Genomic DNA, 7118 nt, shown 5'->3' on the forward strand with positions numbered 1-7118 from the left:
AGTTTCAGAGGGTAGGGTTTGATGACCTAGTCAATCCCTGTCAGTTTGTCATATGAAGGTCACATCATCCTGAACACACAGCCTCTGAAGAGCTCTTTGTTCTTTAAACAGATTAAAATCTGTGTCTARTATCTAGGAGCATGGTGGGGAAGGGTTTGAATCAAACTCTGGAGAAATCCACCATTGCTAGCTACGCAGACAATTTTCTTCTTAAGTTAGAGAGCAAATGGCGATAAATACAGTTCCTGGCTAGGTGAATCTCCTGTTGATCGGGCTTATTTGGCATATTAATTAACTGGTTAACTGTAGAATCATAGAATCACAGAATAGATGAGGTTGGAAGGGACCTCTGGAGATAATCTAGTCCAAGCTCCCTGCTCAAACAGTGTTACCTAAAGCATGTTAGACAAAATCACATCCAAGTGGGTTTTGAATATCTCCAGAGAAGGAGTCTCCACAATCTCTCTGGGCAACCTGTTCCAGGGCTCCGTCACCCTTACAAAAAAAAGTTTTTCCTCATATTCAGGTGGAACCTCCTGTGTTTCAGTTTGTGCTCGTTGCCTCTTATCCTGTCGCTGGATGCTACTAAAAAGAGTCTAGCCCCATCCTCTAGACATCCCCCCTTTAGGAATTTGTACATATTGATAAGATCTGCTCTCAGTCATCTCTTCTTCGAGCTAAATAGGCCCAGCTCTCACAGTTTATCCCTATAAGAGAGATGCTTCAATGCTCTAATCATCTTTGCAGCCCTACGCTGGACTCTCTCCAGTAGCTCCATGTCTCTCTTGTACTGGGGAGACCAGAACTGGACACAATACACCAGGTGAGGCATCACTAGGGCTGAGTAAGGGGCAGGATCACCACCCTCGACCTGCTGGCAACACTCTTCCTAATNGCTTATTTGGCATATTAATTAACTGGTTAACTGTAGAATCATAGAATCACAGAATAGATGAGGTTGGAAGGGACTTCTGCAGATAATCTAGTCCAGGCTCCCTGCTCAAACAGTGTTACCTAAAGCATGTTAGACAAAATCACATCCAAGTGGGTTTTGAATATCTCCAGAGAAGGAGACTCCACAATCTCTCTGGGCAACCTGTTCCAGGGCTCCGTCACTCTCACAGGGAAGAAATTCCCCCTCACGGTCAGGTGGAACTTCCTGTCTTCCTGTGTTTCAGTTTGTGCTCGTTGCCTCTTATCCTGTCGCTGGACGCTACTAAAAAGAGTCTAGTCCCATCCTCTAGACATCCTCCCTTTAGGAATTTGTACATATTGATAAGATCTGCTCTCAGTCATCTCTTCTTCGAGCTAAATAGGCCTAGCTATCACAGTTTATCTCTGTAAGAGAGATGCTTCAATGCTCTAATCACCTTTGCAGCCCTACGCTGGACTCTCTCCAGTAGCTCCATGTCTCTCTTGTACTGGGGAGCCCAGAACTGGACACAATACACCAGGTGAGGCATCACTAGGGCTGAGTAAGGGGCAGGATCACCACCCTCGACCTGCTGGCAACACTCTTCCTAATGCACTGCAAGAGACCATTGGCCTTCTTGGCCACAAGGGCACATTGTTGGCTCAGGGTTAACTTGGTGTCCACCAGCATTCCCAGGTCTTTCTGTGCAGAGCTGCTCTCCAGTAGGCAGCCCCCAGTTTGTACTGGTGCGTGGGGTTATTCCTCTTTAAGTGTAACACCCTGCACTTGCCCTTGTTGAACCTCGGGAGGTTCCCCTCTGCCCAGCTCTCCAGCCTGTCCAGGTCTCTCTGAATGGCAGCACAGGCCTCAGGTGTGTCAGCCACTCCTCCCAGCTTGGTATCAGCAGCAAGCCTGCTGAGGAGGCACTCTGTCCCCTCATCCAGGTCATTGATGAAGAAGTTGAAAGGATGGGACCCAGTCCTGAGCCCTGGGGGACACCACTAGCCACAGGCCTCCAACTAGACTCTGCACTGCTGATCCCAACCCTCTGAGCTCTGTCATTCAGCCCATTCTCAATCCACCTCACTATCCACTCATCTAACCCACACTTCCTAATGATTTGATTACTGAATTGGTTGGGAYTAGCTAATCTTCCAGAATGACTTTTTTCAGCAAAGTTAGACAGCTTCCCTCTAGTAGGATGTTGATATAGTCACCTACACACACATGCTTTGTCACTGTAGTAGTATTTTATACTCAACTTAGGCAAGGCTGATCCTGTTTTACATTATACCTTTTACTCCAGGGATAAGTCAAAATTTTATAAGTCAAATTTTAAGTGGCTTATGAAACAGGACTTTCTGAAGTCTTCCTCGGGAAAAAAAATATATGTTTATTGATTTATGGATGTCCCTGAAAAGAGATTCTTCTGTGACTTCTCAAAAGTAAACCCATTGGTGAAGCTGTCACCTGCATTTGGACACAGGACCTTCCACGTTATGGTGGAAGTTCTTACCCACCAGTCGGAGAAATGACTCTGCTCACCTACAGCCAGCAGGATATTGCCTGTTACTGAAGAAGGGACCCGTCACAGGGGAGCTATGAGCTACATGTCATGAAAGCTACAGGTATGGGTGCTGCTCTTGGCACTGCTTCCTGCTTCCATCATCTGAGCAGTCCTCAAACATTTTTCCAAGAGATCATGCCTCTCAGCTAGGAAAAGAAAAGGAGTGATTATACTACTTTGACACCCAAAATTGGCAGACCATGTACTTCTGCCATCTGCCTACATCAGGTGAGAACCGGGCATATCTGCCAGGATATGCAAAACTTTTCACTAGCAGAGAGCTTGCAAGCAAGCAGCTAAATTGAAAGCTGTGTCATAACATTTAAAAAGCATCAGGAGATTTTTTTCTTTTGATTTTTTTGGTTAAATTTTTCCTCTTCCACTTCATTCTTTTTCCTCAAATTAATTACTTTGAAGGAGAGGGRRAAAAAAAAAGAAAAAGAAAAGTCTACATTTCTTACRGATTTGAGCTGTATGATTCCTGAACAGGAATATTTAGCGCTCGTTCATAGAGGATTTATTCAGTTAGGTTTTTTTCTTAACGTAAATGACATCTCCTCCTTCTTTAGCCCTCTCTTCCACCACAGTAGTGTCTCTGCTCAAAACCTGACAACCATATATCACAGACAGATAGAAAGTTCAGCCAGCCTCCCTTGTCAGCAAAGCGTGATTTCCCCCACTCCTTCCCAAGCATCTCTCATTAGCTTCTCTGTGTTTAATTCTCCCATTTTGCACATTGAGCCAATTTTGGAGTACTCTAAATGTCAGCATAATATAACAGTAACAGTTAATATCATAATTAACTGTGAGGCTTAAGGGAATAGAAATCATAGAGCAGCAATTCATTAGCAACGCTTCTTTATTTCTTACTGGTAAACAGGGCTCCTCTCTGTACAGCTGAGTTTAATGGTGAAGAGCATGGCTCTCATAAAGATATTCCTCTAACCCTAAAAATCTTGAAATGTGTTATGGAAGCACTTTCTCTATCTGTTCCTCACACCTCTCAGAAGCACAGTGTCTGAGTTGCTCTTGGGATATTTTCTCCAAACCTCTAAAACAAAAAGTGCATTCCTTGTCCTCAAATTTAAACATAGGAGCAGCCTAAAGACAAAGCATGAATTCAAATCCATTTACATTCAAAGAGGTGGTCAAGGCTAGTCAGAAAGACTTGTTTATCTGCAATGTTCCTAAAACGCCTCGAACATACTGAAAGTTGTTCTTTATGCAGAAAGCTCAGTCTGAGAAAAACAGCAAAACCAACTTTTGGAGTCAAATCCCAGTGGAATGCACAGGCAGGCAAACAGATGGTAGGAACTCATTTTGTTTAAATAATTAGGAATATTAACAGGTAAGTTGATAGAATGAGAGAAAGTATATTGGAGTACATGGATGGATGGATGGATGGGTAGGGATGAGATATATTTCTAAAAGAAGAAAGATGTCATCTTGTTTCTGGAACACGAACCACTGCCTTATGCATTTTTTTTTCAAATTACCATAGCCTGCTTGATGTCACACAAACTGCATGCCATATCACCTTGGACACACATGGCAAAGTCTTCTGCCTGACATTTTAAGCAATGAAATAAGCTTAAAGTAATCATTTGTTCAAAAGGCTTGCATTGCACTACTGTGAGGGTGGGAGGAAGAAGCCAGGTTTGTGTATGTGGATCACAGCACATTGCACAAGATTTGCTTTTCCAGCCCTCTAGTGGATATGCAGCTTGTGTGAGGAAAGATCTCTTCTGATATAAATGCTGTTTGAGAGGAGCTGTCTGAATAGCTTTTTCAGTGCAGGCTGCAACTTTTTCCCACTTCTCACCTCCAATGATACACCAGTAAACTTCACCAAGTGGACTCGGCTCTCCATGCCTGTGAGTTGCAGTCATGTTCCCTTCTGCACGTATGCATCACTGCTATGGAAGGTGTTGTGTGGATCCGTGTGCATGTCACCATGTATGTGTGCTGGCAGATGTRTCTGTGCATCTGTGTCCATGCGCACGTTTTCACACGGCTCTGTGATCTGAGGATAAGCAAAGCTCCTAGTGAAGTTTCACAAAGTCTTCTGTTAGCAGCTTTGCACAGGAGTAGCACTATGCAAACTAGTTTTGATATTTAATCTTCTTAGGAGTTCTACCAGGACCCCAGGAATAGTTAGAATATAAATATATTTTATAGAGGCTGAAAAACATTGGTGGTGGGAGGTATATGTAAAAACTGAGTTAGTGATGTAAGGAAAATCAAGGAATTAGTTATATGATGAGGAGRAAACATGGGAAGAATGAAAATCAAAGGGCTCTGCTTCTAAGTTAATAGTGCTGATGGATGAAATATCACTGGCCCRACAYAGCCYGTTTTGTTATACCTCTGTTGCAAASCRAATGGAGCTTCAGCAGCTTCCCTCCCCCAGAGAATAAATAAAAGAGATTTAATTCAAACAAAAGCTGCYGAAGACAAACAGGCAAAGTGATACAGTGGAAACTGGGGAAGGAGAAACAAAAGGAAATAGGCAGTGTTAAATGAACAAATAACACACTAGCGGTGGGACACTTGTGTGGGGAGTTTTTACCAGGTGAACAGAGGAGGAATCTTTGAACTGGAAAGGTAGCCAAGAGTTGACTTTGCTGGCAGATGCAACTGTCCTCAAGTCATCCTACCATTGATTTCACCATTGTGAGGAGACCAGAAACATCACTCAGGACCAGGCAGAACCTTGTTCCTCCATCTTTAGCCTCTGGCCACCTATCTTTTGCTTAATCTTGCACTATAATTGGTTATGTGAGGGCAGAGGACACAGGATGTTCAGTGATGTTCTGCCCGGGGAGTATCAACAGAGCTCTGTTCTGGTGTCAGATGATTCCTGACCAGCCCTGAAGTTCCTGGGACATGACTGTTTTTAGGTCCAACCCACCTCACCATGTTTCTTCCCTTTATTGTTCGCTAGCAGAACATGGATGATCCAACACAGCCTGTGTACCAGAAAATTGAATTCATATTTTTTCTCTTGCAAACCACAAAAAAACCTGACTGTTAAGTATTAATTTTTCACTCTCACCTTTCTATCATATCCCACATTTCATTTCTTCAAGAAGCATGATTCACTTTGCATACATCTAGATTTCCTCTTTGAGCAATTTCACTAGAATATTTTACACATAGGCAAATAYAAATGGAGAAGAAATAAAACAGCCAACCAAAGAACTACTTCAAGCTTGAGAGTGTGTGTGTGTGTGTGTGTATGAGAGAGAAAGCGAAAGAGAGAGGGAGAGAGAGAGAGCACATACAAGCTGAACTGTGAAGGGAGAATGATAGAGATTCATCTGTAAACCAGTGTATCCACAACTCAGTGGGCCCTGGCTGTCCGGACGTGGCAGAAGGGTGGCATGGCACTTTTACATGACAGCAAATGGACCAAGTGATGCTACAGCCCTCTTCTTCTCAGCTGCATGCTCATGAATGTAAACAGTCTTGAGTCCATATCTTTGATGCCTGTGGAGATTTGAACATATCTCCCCCAAACATGACAGTATTACAGAGTGGAGATAAATGATTCGTGGAGTCTGAAATAAACTGTTAGAAAATGCCTTGGAGCTCAGGACCAGGTCTTTGTTCTTCCACTCATTAATAACTTCAATAAAGTTAGAGGAGTTAGTTATACTGATATAAACCCCATGAGAGACCGGACTCAGACTTTTCCTCCATTATCTCCTATGGAGCTGATGAATAAGGAGATATTCAGGACCTCCACAGCAGGCCTCAGGTAATAAGCTGATTCCTAGCAGATACCCAGAACCTACAAATCAAGTCTGACATCCTCAATCTCTTCAATCTAAGGCAGTCCTGATGACCTTAYAGATTTTTATCAGTAAAGTTTCCTKTGTGCCTGAYGAATATCCCAAAGCAGGTTCCTAGGACATCCCAAACCAGGTTAGACAGTAGGCATGTAGCTCATACAAAACTCTTGTTGGGATCCACACAATGAGGACTTTCTCCTTCTGCTTTCAACCCTCTTCCCCCTGAGAAGCATCCTCAGCTCTTGGAATTAGATTCAASATCCTCTATTCAGTTGATGTTCATGTCTGTTTCCATCAGTGGCTTGGATTCTTTTRAGAGACAAATGCCTCCTAGATGTCTTGAGAATGATGGAGTCAAGAGTAGTAGCAGCTGAGACAGCTCAGATGCTATTGAGCTGAAGTCAAATATCCAGAAGTGTGGGTAGTGTTTCCTGAAATGGTGAGAGTAGGAGAGCTGAGATCTCCTGCAAGGAAAGAGGAGGAAGAGGGAGGAGTCCTGACTCTCTCACAGACATCCASACATTTTTGTGGGGAATACCCAGTTGTTTGCTGGAGTGGAGGCAGGAGATGAAATTCGAGACGCCTCAGTGGTTTCATGATGGTGGTGGTGGAACAGTAGGAGGTCACTTGGGGAAGTATGGTTTTGAGGGAGTCACGTTCTTGTTTCTTACATTTTYCCTGTTTGGGACACTTCAGACGCACCAGAGAATTGGTTGTACCATGCAAGAAACTCAGAGGCATAGAATAAAAACCATCTTTTTCCCTTCTGCTTTATTACAGTTTATAGCACGCTCCGTGAAGACTTGGCTGGCCATAAGAGATCTAAGGCATCTAGCACAATAAA

Source organism: Rhea americana, unplaced genomic scaffold, assembly GCF_003343005.1.
Source record: "Rhea americana isolate MKP2758 unplaced genomic scaffold, rheAme1 scaffold_140, whole genome shotgun sequence".
NCBI lineage: Eukaryota > Metazoa > Chordata > Aves > Rheiformes > Rheidae > Rhea > Rhea americana.